At 43.1% G+C, this 13,781-nt stretch overlaps 1 protein-coding gene and 1 non-coding gene across 2 annotated transcripts in view; one reads left to right on the top strand and one right to left on the bottom strand.

The window, feature by feature from the left end:
• LOC126295328 (adenylate cyclase type 6) overlaps positions 1-13,781 on the bottom strand; it is a 2,630,635-nt gene that overhangs the window by 1,768,245 nt on the left and 848,609 nt on the right. The gene's annotated exons all lie outside the window — the stretch shown is intronic.
• Trnas-cga (transfer RNA serine (anticodon CGA)) lies at positions 5,017-5,091 on the top strand. The gene has a single exon. It is a non-coding gene; the product is annotated as a tRNA-Ser (tRNA).

Genomic DNA, 13,781 nt, shown 5'->3' with positions numbered 1-13,781 from the left:
AAGTTGAGGAAATCTGCTGGTACATGCACGGCCTTGTTTCAAAATCAAGTTTGCCAATTATGAGGGTCTTACGTGCCATACAAAATATAGAAAAACGAGAAAAAATAAAAAGAATTAGATGAGGAGCAACATAAAAGATCAGAACAAATAAAAAGAAACTGTGAAATTGTGGAAGAAAATATATTAAGGTAGATGACCAGAAAATAATTGACTGAAGCAGTCCAAATACACTCCTGGAAATTGAAATAAGAACACCGTGAATTCGTTGTCCCAGGAAGGGGAAACTTTATTGACACATTTCTGGGCTCAGATACATCACATGATCACACTGACAGAACCAAGGCACATAGACACAGGCAACACAGCATGCACAATGTCGGCACTAGTACAGTGTATATCCACCTTTCGCAGCAATGCAGGCTGCTATTCTCCCATGGAGACGATCGTAGAGATGCTGGGTGCAGTCCTGTGGAACGGTTTGCCATGCCATTTCCACCTGGCGCCTCAGTTGGACCAGCGTTCGTGCTGGACGTGCAGACCGCGTGAGACGACGCTTCATCCAGTCCCAAACATGCTCAATGGGGGACAGATCCGGAGATCTTGCTGGGCAGGGTAGTTGACTTACACCTTCTAGAGCACGTTGGGTGGCACGGGATACATGCGGACGTGCATTGTCCTGTTGGAACAGCAAGTTCCCTTGCCGGTCTAGGAATGGTAGAACGATGGGTTCGATGACGGTTTCGATGTACCGTGCACTATTCAGTGTCTCCTCGACGATCACCAGACGTGTACGGCCAGTGTAGGAGATCGCTCCCCACACCATGATGCCGGGTGTTGGCCCTGTGTGCCTCGGTCGTATGCAATCCTGATTGTGGCGCTCACCTGCACGGCGCCAAACACGCATACGACCATCATTGGCACCAAGGCACAAGCGACTCTCATCGCTGAAGACGACACGTCTCCATTCGTCGCTCCATTCACGCCTGTCGCGACACCACTGGAGGCTGGCTGCACGATGTTGGGGCGTGAGCGGAAGACGGCCTAACGGTGTGCGGGACCGTAGCCCAGCTTCATGGAGACGGTTGCGAATGGTACTCGCCGATACCCCAGGAGCAACAGTGTCCCTAATTTGCTGGGAAGTGGCGGTGCGGTCCCCTACGGCACTGCGTAGGATCCTACGGTCTTGGCGTGCATCCGTGCGTCGCTGCGGTCCGGTCCCAGGTCGACGGGCACGTGCACCTTCCGCCGACCACTGGCGACACCATCGATGTACTGTGGAGACCTCACGCCCCACGTGTTGAGCAATTCGGCGGTACGTCCACCCGGCCTCCCGCATGCCCACTATACGCCCTCGCTCAAAGTCCGTCAACTGCACATACGGTTCACATCCACGCTGTCGCGGCATGCTACCAGTGTTAAAGACTGCGATGGAGCTCCGTATGCCACGGCAAACTGGCTGACACTGACGGCGGCGGTGCACAAATGCTGCGCAGCTAGCGCCATTCGACGGCCAACACCGCGGTTCCTGGTGTGTCCGCTGTGCCGTGCGTGTGATCATTGCTTGTACAGCCCTCTCGCAGTGTCCGGAGCAAGTATGGTGGGTCTAACACACCGGTGTCAATGTGTTCTTTTTTACATTTCCAGGAGTGTACAAACGACCGTCGTATTGCACAAAAATGTGAACAATGAAATTATTTAATCAGTCAATTGCTTTGTATTCGTTCTGGAATGTCTGGTATGTATCTGACTAGAGTGATTTCTTTTAAAGAGTATCAGGGTGTTATTACTACTACGCGCATTGACTGTAGCATCAATTCCAAGATATATATTTCCTATTTTATGTTTTATTTTTTTTCTCAGCAGGAAGTCCCTTACCTTACAAAGCCTAGTTGAACGAAGACACACTAATTTTGTTTCCACAAATTTAATGCAGTCTCCAAATGGTTCAAATGGCTCTGAGAACTATGGGACTTAACATCTTAGGTCATCAGTCGCCTAGAACTTAGAACTACTTAAACCTAGCTAACCTAAGGACATCACACACATCGATGCCCGAGGCAGGATTCGAACCTGCGACCGTTGCAGTCCCAAATGCAGTCTCCAGTTCTCTTTAATTACAGTCTGTAGTTGAGACAATAACTTGCCCTTTTTTGCGATTTAGTATTCTTTGTTTTGATTAGAGGCACCTGGAGCGGCGGGGCACTCCTGGAAGGAATGCGATGCATATTATTGTACTTCTTATTCTGCCGCAAACGTAAATTTTCCAAGACGTTTCTTACGACAGTGCTTTGAAAAGTTCTTGGAATCACCACGAGAGGTCACCAAAGACAATTCCTTCAGCGGGAAAGGTCATAACATAAGTGTTCTGGGATGCGAAGGGGATTCTCCTTTTAGATTATCTCCCCCACTGCGCAAACGATTACTGGAGAATACTATGCTAACCTCCTGGACAAACTGCAACAAGAGATACGCGAAAAAAAGGCCAAGTTTAGCAAGGACGAAAGTCATCTTGCATCAAGACACATATTCCATTGTCATGGCAAAATTACGCAAACTAAGGTATGAACTGTTGCAACACACGCCTTATTCACCTGATATGGCTCCGTCAGACTTCCGTCCCTTCCCAAAACTGAAAATTTTTCTTGGTGGACGAAGATTCACTTCAAACGAAGAATTGATAGGCGGAGTTGACAACTATTTTTCAGGCCTGGAGGAAACTCATTTTCGAGATAGGACCAAGGCACTGGAACATCGTTTGACCCAGTGCATTAATGTACAAGGAGACTACATTTAAAAATAAAAATGTTTCAGTGACGTAAGTACTTGTTTTCTATTCCGCCCCGAGAGCTTTTCAAACCATCCTCCTATTTTAGGCCTCTTATACCGATGGTTCACTCGAAACAGACTACAAGGTGTCCTTAAAAGAACACGCAAGTTATAAATTGTCACAGTACCAACTGTAAGAGTTGCAGAGACTTGGTTCAAGGTCACAATTAAAGAGGATCTCGAAACAGTTTTCGATAAGCGCATGCGCGGTAACTGCTTTGCCGTAGCGCCACTTGAAGCGCCACTTACGAAAAATGGCGACCCCTGAGTGTAAATCGTTCTACGTTGAGCAGTTTGTTAGGAGTGAATCAATCATTCCAGTTCAACGTGCGTTTCATTTAGATTTTATGATTCCCCTATGTAGCAAAAACATCCACCAATAGTGTCCTCATTTCGGAACGACGACATGTGTGTGCAATGGGTAAAGCACAGGTCGACAAAAAAATGGTTCAAATGGCTCTGAGCACTATGGGACTTAACTTCTGAGGTCATCAGTCCCCTAGAACTTAGAACTACTTAAACCTATCTAACCTAAGAACATCACACACATCAATGCCCAATACAGGATTCGAACCTGCGACCGTAGCGGTCGCTCGGTTCCAGACTGTAGCGGCTAGAAGCGCACGGCCACTCCGGCCGGCACACAGGGCGACAAAAAGAGTGTGAAGAGGATGGTGATCATGTCAAAGCACCTTACGTGTGTAGTCCTAACAAGTCTGTTTGGGTAAGCTACTTCAGTTACCAAGCGACCGATGACCGTCGCAGTCTGGTCCCTTGAATCCCCCAAACCAACCAACCAACCAACTTCAGTTACCAAACACAAGAGAGTGGAATCTATCAAGAAAACGATTACACATGTATCCATACCCGTTACACTTGACAGATGCTTTAAAGCTGGGTAACTATGGTGTATGTTACAACTTCGCAAGTCAAATGTTGTAATCGGAAGGTCACTTTCTTGACCCTGTGGTGTGCTTTAGACTAATCACATGAAACAACATATTTCCAGACACCTTTGTAATTTTCAGGCATCACTTATGTATGTATACTGAACCGCCAAAGAAGTCGTATAGGTAAGCATATTGAAATACAAAGATATGTAAAATATGGCGCTGCAGTGGCAACATCTACATAAGATGACAAGTGTCTGGTGCAGCTGTTAGATTGGTTACTGCAGGTTATCAGGATTTAAGTGAGGTATGAACGTGGTGTTACAGACGGCGCAAAAGTGATGGAACACAGCATCTCCGAGGTAGCAATGAAGTGGTGATTGTCCTGTACGACCATTTCAGAAGTGTACTGCGAATATCAGGAATCACATTAAACATCAAATCTCTGAAATCGCTGCAGCTGGAAAAAGATCCTGCGAGAACAGGACCATCTACTACTGAAGAGAATCGTTTAGCATGTCAGAAGTGCAGCCCTGCCGCAAATTGCTTCAGATTTCAATGCTGGGCCATGAACAAGTGTCAGAGTGCGAACCATTCAACGAAACATCATCGATATGGGCTTTCGGAGCCAAAGGTCCATGCGTGTAGACTTGATGACTGTACGACACAAAGCTTTACGCCTCGCCTGAGCCCGTCAACACCGACATTGAACTGTTGATGTCTGGAAACATGTTTTCTGCATGAGATTTTCACTCTGCAGCGGAGAGTGCGCTGATGTGAAACTTCCTGGCAGATTAAAACTGTGCGCCAGACTGAGACTCGAACTCGGGACCTTTACCTTTCGCGGGCAAGTGCTCTACCAACTGAGCTACCCAAGCACGACTCACGCCCCGTCCTCACAGCTTCACTTCTGCCAGTACCTCGTCTCCTACCTTCCAAACTTTACAGAAGCTCTCCTGCGAACCTTGCAGAACTAGCACTCCCGGAAGAGAGGATATTGAGGAGACATGGCTTAGCCACAGCCTGGGGGATGTTTCCAGAATGAGATTTCACTCTGCAGCGGAGTGTGCGCTGATGTGAAACTTCCTGGCAGATTAAAACTGTGTGCCGAACGTCAGCGCACACTCCGCTGCAGAGTGAAAATCTCATTCTGGAAACATCCCCCAGGCTGTGTCTCCGCAATATCCTTTCTTTCAGGAGTGCTACTTCTGCAAGGTTCGCAGAAGAGCTTCTGTAAAGTTTATAAGGTAGGAGACGAGGTACTGGCAGAAGTAAAGCTGTGAGGACGGAACATGAGTCGTGCTTGGGTAGCTCAGTTGGTAGAGCACTTGCCCACGAAAGGCAAAGGTCCCGAGTTCGAGTCTCGGCCCGGCACACAGTTTTAATCGGCCGGGAAGTTTCGCATGTTTCCTGGTTGGACGAGTCTAGTTTGAATTTGTATCGAGCTGACGGACGTGTGCGGGTAGGGATATAACCTTATAAATCCATGGAAACTGCATGTCACCAGAGGACTGCTCAAGCAGGTGGAGGCTCTGTAATGGTGTGGGACCTGTGTAGCTGGAGTGATATGGGACTCTTGATACGTCTAGATACGACTCTGACAGGCGACACGTACGTAAGCATCCTGTCTGATCATCTGCATCCACTCATGTCCGTTGTGCATTCCGAGAGACTTGGGCAATTCCAGCAGGACAATGCGACACACGACACGTCCAGAATTGTTACAAAGTGGCTCGAGGGACACTGTTTTGAGTTTAGACATTTCCGCTGGCTACCAAACTCCCCAGATATGAATGTTATTGAGCGTATCTGGGATGGCTTGCAAAGTGCTGTTCAGAAGAGATCTGCACTCCTGGTACTGTTACGGGTTCATGGACAGCCCTGCAGAATTCATGGTGTCAACTCGCTCCAGCACTACGTCATACATGTAGTGTTGCGGCACTTCTGCGTGCTCTCGGGGGCCTACACGATATTAGGCAGGTGTACCAGTTTCTTTGGCTCTTTAGGTTACACAGACTGAAATGGCGAATGAAAGTTTGTACCAAGGCCGTGATCTCCCTTTTCGTTAGGTGCTTACAAGCTATTCCAATGCAACTGGAGAGCCTCTGCAGTGCTGTTTTACATTAAGGGAGTACCTATGTGGCTAAGGCGTGGCAGCGAATTTAGATTGAGCAGGGAGGTGAAATTGGGTGGTCTGCAGTGTAGTGCAAACCAACTGTGCCTGGGCGATGTAGTGGTTAGTGCATCTGTCTATAAAGCATGAGCCACGAATTAGAATTCTGGCCGTGGTACAAATTTCTATTCGTCATTTCAATTTTCAGCTAATGTTCGTATATGGTGGACAGAGCCATTCTCATGATGTGTACCCACGGTAAAGATGAACAGTCGCGCTTCTTGCAACATCTAAATCCAATCCACGAGAACATCCAGTTTTCTATGGAAATAGAGAAGGATGGTTGCCTACCGTTTCTGGACCTCTTGGTTACTAGGAGAGTGGATGGGTCACTGGGGCTTCTGTTTACCGTAAACCCACACTTTTGTAGTGTGTCCCCATGGTGAAGAAAGACTGTCACACTTCTTCCGACATCTGAATGTAATCCACAAGAACATCCAGTTTATGATGGAAATAGAGAAGTATGAATAATATCAAAGAGATTCCTCAAGATTAAACTTTTTTTTCGCTGAAGCTACCACAACAGGGGTGTCTTATCCAACATTGATTGCTTATCCAACAGGGGTGGCTTATCTGGATATGTTACAACAAGAATTTTCCCAATTAGAAGGTGAACAGGAAGAGCTTTATTTGGCAACAAGATGGAGTCCCTAACCATTGGCATCTCTTTGTATGAACGTGGTTGAATGTCGAAGTCCCTGAGCGCTGGGCTGCACGTGATGGTGAGTACAGCAGAGACCTTTTCTCCTGGCCTCCACCTTCACCCGAACTTCCGCCATAACATTTTCTCACTGTGGGGCTTTGCAAAAGGTGGTGTCTGTTTTCCGCCACTACCTATCATTTTGCCAAATCTGAGACACAGAACTGAATAGCCTATTGCTTCCATTACTCCGGACTTGTTAAGCAAAGTGTAGGAACAATTGGACCTTGGACTGGACATCAGCCATATAACTAACGACACACATACTGAACATTTGTAAGCAAAACTACGTTAGTTTACCTTCAGTTTGATATATGGATTCTTGTACAGGTGGATTTCAATAAGCAATGCAACACTTTTTTTTCTGGAAGCAGTTTGGTTTTATTGAGGATTTCAGTACACTATACTATGCACCATTCTTTTGGCAACAAAACCCTACTTTGCAACGTAATATCTGTTCAATGCGGCGCCACTTCACAGGGAGGTGCTGTATACTGGCGTGAGCCAACATCTTGCTGCATCACTAACCTCTCCATCATACATGTAATGTCTCCCACGGAGTGCATCCTTCATTGGGCCAAATAGATTATTGAAGGTGGACGGACGGAAAATTTGGAAATTTGTGGTCAGGTCTTACGGAACCAAACTTCTGAGGTCATCGGGCTGTAAGCCTACATACTACTTAATCTAAATTACGCTATAGACAGCACAAACACCCATGCCCGAGGGAGGACTCGAATCTACAACAGGGGAAGGACGGACGTTCAAAGTGAAGAACTCGTACATCATCATCTGTGATGTCACCATCAACCTTGTAACGTGCGAGCAATTCTGCACATGGCTGTTCATTGCTTTTTATGGTCTTCTCTTAGGCAGACACCCAATGGGTATGCACCTTGAAGAACCCCAAATGGTGGATAAGTGTCCATCAGTAAACATTTCCCGGATAAATTGCCGTGGTCGATCTGTAGAACTTCTTCTCCCTGACGTTTCGTTCTCAACTACGGAGAACATCTTCCGAGGTGAGTCGACGACTCACCTCGGAAGATGTTCTCAGGTAGAAGAAGTTCTACAGATCGACCACGCCAATTAAGCCCGGAAATGTTTACTGATGAAGACGCCGGCCGTGAAAGCCTACATGGGATGGTGGATAAGTGTGTCAGTACTACCAACAGAGACATCCAGTTGTGCAGTGAGGTGTTTGACTGCGATCCATAGATCACCTTGAATGAGAGTATCCACAAAGTCCAACACTGCAGGAGTCGCAGCTGTGTGCGGCAGGGTGGCACATAGGAGATTGGAAAAGGTGTGTGTCTCCTTGTTCTGATGATGATAGACACCTCACACAATGATTCAGCGTGCTTTTGTTATCAGCCATGTCACTATAGAAATTCTACAAGCGCCTATGTATATCTGCAATGCTCTGGAAACTTAATGACAGCCCACTGTTTGGAACGGAACTTCACTACAGATGCACATTGCTCCAGCACCTAGCAAAACTTCATGAAGCAGTAGGTCTGAAATGAGAATATTGCATTAAGTCCACAATAGATTCTGCATTTTTTCATCCAGAATTAGCTGAGAAAAAAAGAAGTGTGCATTACTTACTGAACGCCCTTCATAAATAGTCTTTTGGTCTCATAAACTGGGAGAGTGGTGTACTGACCACATGCCTCTCCATATTCGCGTCCAGTTATACCTGTGGGCTGAGGATGACACGGCGGCCGGTCGGTATGTAACGTTCTTCGGATCTTCGATCTTGGCTAACAGCGATAGAGCAATGAGACTATTATTTCTTATGTATCGGTATCGACATTACAAACAGATCATTGATGAACTGAACTAGCGACTTCTGCGAGATATTTACTTCACCAAATGTCGTAATTAAATCGTTTATAATCAATGGTTTATCAGTAGCTTTTTAAATACTAACCATAAGTTCAAATTAGTTCTAGTGACACCAAATTTCCTATAGTCTAGTTGTAATCTCAAATCTATAATCAGTCGTAACAGTGTTATTAATTCCTAGCGTCTAGGAGTTTCTATATAAGCGCCGAGCGCTTCAGTCAAATAATATCGCAGCACGTTATCTCTATAAATAATATTGCAAAACTTGAATGACAAATGCGTGAACTGACACAATATGCTCGTTTATTACACAATATTAGTCACTTCGTAACAGAGCGATGAGGAAGAAGCTTTCCCAGATGTTGGGGGAATTATAAATTATATGCTCCGTAACTATCGCCAAGTTCCATAGTCCATTAGTTACTATGAATGAAATTGTCTATCTGTGTTCACTTCTTAAATAGTTTTAACTTCAGGTTATCTAATTAAAAGTCACTTCTGTCTAATATATGCAAGTCTTCTATCTGAATTCTAAATAACGTAATATTTGAAGTCAAAATATCGTTTCACTGCGTCATAGTAGATCGCAATAACCAATTCTAAAAAAAAAAGAAAAAAAAATCCAAATGCGCCTACATATACGAGCATTCAAAAGTATGACCTTCTTCAGCTAATTTTCGTAACGTAGTGACAATGGATTGAATTATCCTTGGCATTACTCATGAATCTCAATGAGTACTCACACAGAGTATTCTTTGGGAACGTTGGTTCTACTTTGCGAATTTTAATTATAATGATTTTGCGATTTACTATGATTTTGAGTTTTGAGTTTGATTTTACTGTAATCCTATCTTTCTTTCATATTTTAATAAATTACTAAGTATTAGATTCCTGATTCAGTTACTGGTTAATATCTAAATAATAGTGTTAACTGGAAATTTGTTTGCTTGTTCATTTTTCATGGAATTTTGAACTTGTTTTGGGGAAATCTTTAGGAATTTTGGAGCTAATTTTTGATTTTCATTTCTCGTCCGAGTAAGTGGCAATACAGATATCATTCGGTCCTCAGGTCTGTTCAGGCAGAGTTTAGTTTTCATAAATATTCAGTGTTGAACATTTATAATGGACCTTTGAAACTGGAACATAATTTTATGGACACCTCGTACAATAAATTTCAATATTTACTGAACTTTAGAGTTCAATATTGCAAGCTGATACTATTCTCACAACACACCTGTCATGTAGAGCAGGCTCCACACCAGGGGACGGAAACTCATTTACTTGCCCCTTGACATACAGGCCACCATGAAAAGCAGGTCGATAAAGCAAGATGATACCATTACAACACAACACACCAATCACACAGGTCTGGAATACTTTTTTCTTCCTGACACAGCTGGTCTCCAAACCAGGTTGATCTTCAGACAGATATTGTTCCCATGTAACATGCGTGCATCACAGGGTAGCCTATATGCCAGGGGCTGCAGAAAACACATATTTCCCCATGTCTTCGCTCTTATTGGAGCTAGAAATTTATTAGCACCACACTGCTGATACGTGTGAGACCTGTTCTTTCTGTGCCAAATTTGGTTAAGTTTGGGAAGAGATCCCAGACACATATGCATATACTCTGCTCCATATCTGTAACAAATACAGCTGAAACCTTTCTTCTTACTGAAATATGAAATCATTTTTTATTCCTATTACATCTGTTATGCTTGACTTCTAGTTTATCAAAAAGTCGTCGTCAGACAAAATTGTAAGTGACAGAGAAGCCTGATGTAAGAACAAATGGTTTGAATGTTCAGAAACCACAAGAATAAGTTGTTGCCTAGCCGGCAGTAATCAAAATACATTTTCCCATTGACCTGTTTCATACAAAGGAAAAGTTGGCTGGCAGTGTGGCAGGACTTCTTAATTGCTTTCTTACAGATCTAATTACAGCCATAATCCCTGAATATAAAAGTTAAATTCGCCGCTAACGCCCCTGTCGAGAAAGGAAGTAAATGAAGTTTAATGGTCTAGCTATCGAGCTGATGTCATCTTGCAAATCGAAGGCACAAGATAACTACTCACGAAAAAAGTGTGCCTTCCACACACACACACACACACACACACACACACACACACACACACACACACACAGTTGGGTACTAATAACCTCAGCTGTTTTGCCCCACTAAAAAATTAAAAATAAAATAAATAAATCCCACGCAAATAAGCTGATGGAGTGTCTGTTCTGAAAACGTTAAAATGTCTTTCATTCCCTTTATCTAACCAGTTATGCCACCCCTCCCCCATGTATCAATTATTCTTTTAAAAATCGTAATTATCCCTCCTTATTAAGCAAAAGCTATTGCATCTCAATGTTTATGATGTTGTACCTCCTGAAATATGTGTCTTACAGTCACATAATTTTGCGATGATATTCAGTGGTATATGTCGATGCTGTCTGCGAAATAAGTTGGAAAGAGAGTTAGTAGTAAAGAAATAGTAAATCAAAACATCATGGCTGATGCAGCATGAACAGAAAAATGTTGCAAGTGATGAACTATTTACCTTCCATTATTTTGCTGCGATGTCAGTAAAAGTTTCGTAAAGATTTGAAATTATAAGTAAAATTTGTTGAACGTCACTACGTGCTGTTATTCTCAAATACTGGCTGAAATATTGTGGGCAATTCGCACGTAGCGAGTGAGGCTATCTCGAGACATACACACAGTCTCTAACAGTGATGCCTGTACTATAAGATTATACATCTATATTAGTAGATTACGACGGCATCTTAAAATCTTAAATTCGGCCAATAATTATATGAAGTACTGCACGCTGTTAGCTAGGGGACCTACAGGTGAGGCAATCTGACCACGTGGCATTTTCCAAGAAAAGCCAATCCTAAAAGTGGGTAAAACATGCAAATTGTTCTGTCAATTCTGGTGTGTACGTTTTCCAAGAGATTTAAATTTACGAATTCACTCTGTTTTACCTATTTCTGTTGGCATCCACCAATGCAGCTTGTAAAGCATTGGGATATAAGGTTGTGGGGGATCGCAACATTTGCATTGAAGAAGCAATGAATAATAATAAAGAAACATTGTTATTACTTTTTCTTGTTTTTTAATTGGCGAACTGACCACTTAGTTTTGTCGTCTTTGCCCAGAATTTACTCTTTTCCCCATACTGCTTCATACAGTCGTTATGCTGTTACTTTAGTTCTTCCAGTATCTGTCGCTCTTTTCTCGACTTGAATGGCTTCCAAAATTTGTATTATGTTTCGAAATATTTCCCATTCTAACATGAGGGTTTCTGGGGTATTAGACATCTCAGGATCTTAGCAAGGGTCTGTAATCCAAATGGTTCTCTTCTTCCAAAGGTAAATAAATGTTTATTTCTCTATTCTGCACATTCTATACATGTGTCTAAGAAATATTATTGTTATTGTCTGTGCTACTACTGTTATTATTATTTGCGAATAACCCCATTAGGACTGTAGAGTACTTAGAGGTGAGCATTTGTCTTCCTTTCTGCCCATATTTCTTTCTTTTCCTGTGGGCTTTCTTTCCATCTTTTCTTCGTGGGTCTTTCCTCTTACTCAGGTTTCCATTTGTGAATTTTAGTCCAGAACATTCCGCGGTTTGTCATATTTTCTGGAGTAATATCTACCGATATCACACTAGCACTGACATCGCCACCCACTTCATCATGTCCGCTTTGGCTTTACTCCTACTGTCGAAGAATTCGATTATTTGTTTTGTACATCTTCCTGGATTCATTCTTTCAAAAGTGCCCATAGAATCATGAGCTACGCCTTCTAAATACACTATAGATATTTGTGTTTTGATATCTACCGCTATCACATTAGCACTGACATCGCCACCCACTTCATCATGCCCGCTTTGGCTTCACTCCTATTGCCGAAGAATTCGATTATTTGTTTTGTACATCTTCCTGGATTCATTCTTTCAAAAGTGCCCATAGAATCATGAGCTGCGTCTTCTAAAGACACTATAGATTTTTTTGTTTTGATTTCCTGATTGCCTCTGAGTCGGTATTGTTCGTATAGAAGTTTTTTGATTAGAAATTTACTTACACCTTTGCGTTCCTTTCCTCAATGTTTAAATGTCTGTTTTCGTGTTTAGAGTTACTGTTTCTGATCCACGGAGTCATTCACGTTTAAGCTTATGAGCTTTGAAGTATATGTCTTGTAGATCTTTTACGTACGCCGGTATGCAGTTCCTATCTTTCGGTACCTAATTTCCTTAGACGTTTTTTTAGGTTCCATTTTCCTGAATGGTTTTACCGACACATTTTAACTGTGAAACTCGTGTAATTTAGCCGTTACTCGTCTCTATGAATTTTGGTGCTTGTTTGTCGCAGGTCTCGTATTCTGTCTTTTCAAAAAGATATTTGGAGAGTGACTTTTTCCGCAGTTTCCTTGATTTTACGCTGATGAAACATTTAACATTGGTAAAGCTCCTGCAAATGCTTGGCTATCTGTAGATATCTCTGCCTAAAGTTACTGGTTGGCCTGTTTTGTCTGCACCATCCTTGTGTCTCTTGTTCAAAGACACAGTTGAAAAGTAAAGGAGACAGCCCTTTTCCTTGTCTTACTCCCGTTTTGATTACGCAAGAACGTGTGATATCCCTATAAACATAATTTTGGACTTCGTGTCAGTCTATGTGTGCTTCATTATTGTAATTTTAAGATCCTAAATTCGCTCTTTAAATATCTAAAAGACTGATCTGATGTCGTCATGATAATTATTCTTATTACCATTTACTGATACGAGGGTCACTCCAAAACAAGTGCACACTATTTTTGTAAAAATACAGTTTTCATACTGCATGTGTGAAAGTTTTAGTGTCTAGACACATCCTTCCCGCTTGTTTTCAAACTTAGTTCAACCTGTTCCCGTCAGTGGCGCCGTCACAGCATGTCTTCAAGATGGCTGCTACACTTGACGTGTCATGGAATTCCTGTGCTGTGAAAAGGAGGCAGTGGGAAACATCCACAAGAGGTTGAAAAATGTGTCTGGAGATGCTGCTGTCAATCGGAGTACAGTTAGTCGGTGGACAAGCAGGTTACGCGATGAAAGCGGGCACGGCAATATTGAGGATTGCCCTCGCAGCGGCAGGCCTCGTACTGCACACACTCCAGACAATGTTCAGAGAGTTAACGAATTGGTGAGTGCTGACAGACGCATCACAGTGAACGAAATGTCACGGTACGTTGGCATAGGGGAAGGAAGTGTTTGTAAAATACTGAACGTGGTGGCGTTAAAAAAGGTTTGTGCCAGGTGGGCTCCCAGCATGTCGACAGTGGCTCACAAAGAAACAATAAAAA

This window comes from Schistocerca gregaria, chromosome 11, assembly GCF_023897955.1.
Source record: "Schistocerca gregaria isolate iqSchGreg1 chromosome 11, iqSchGreg1.2, whole genome shotgun sequence".
NCBI lineage: Eukaryota > Metazoa > Arthropoda > Insecta > Orthoptera > Acrididae > Schistocerca > Schistocerca gregaria.
This window is presented reverse-complemented; position numbering and strand designations above follow the sequence as displayed.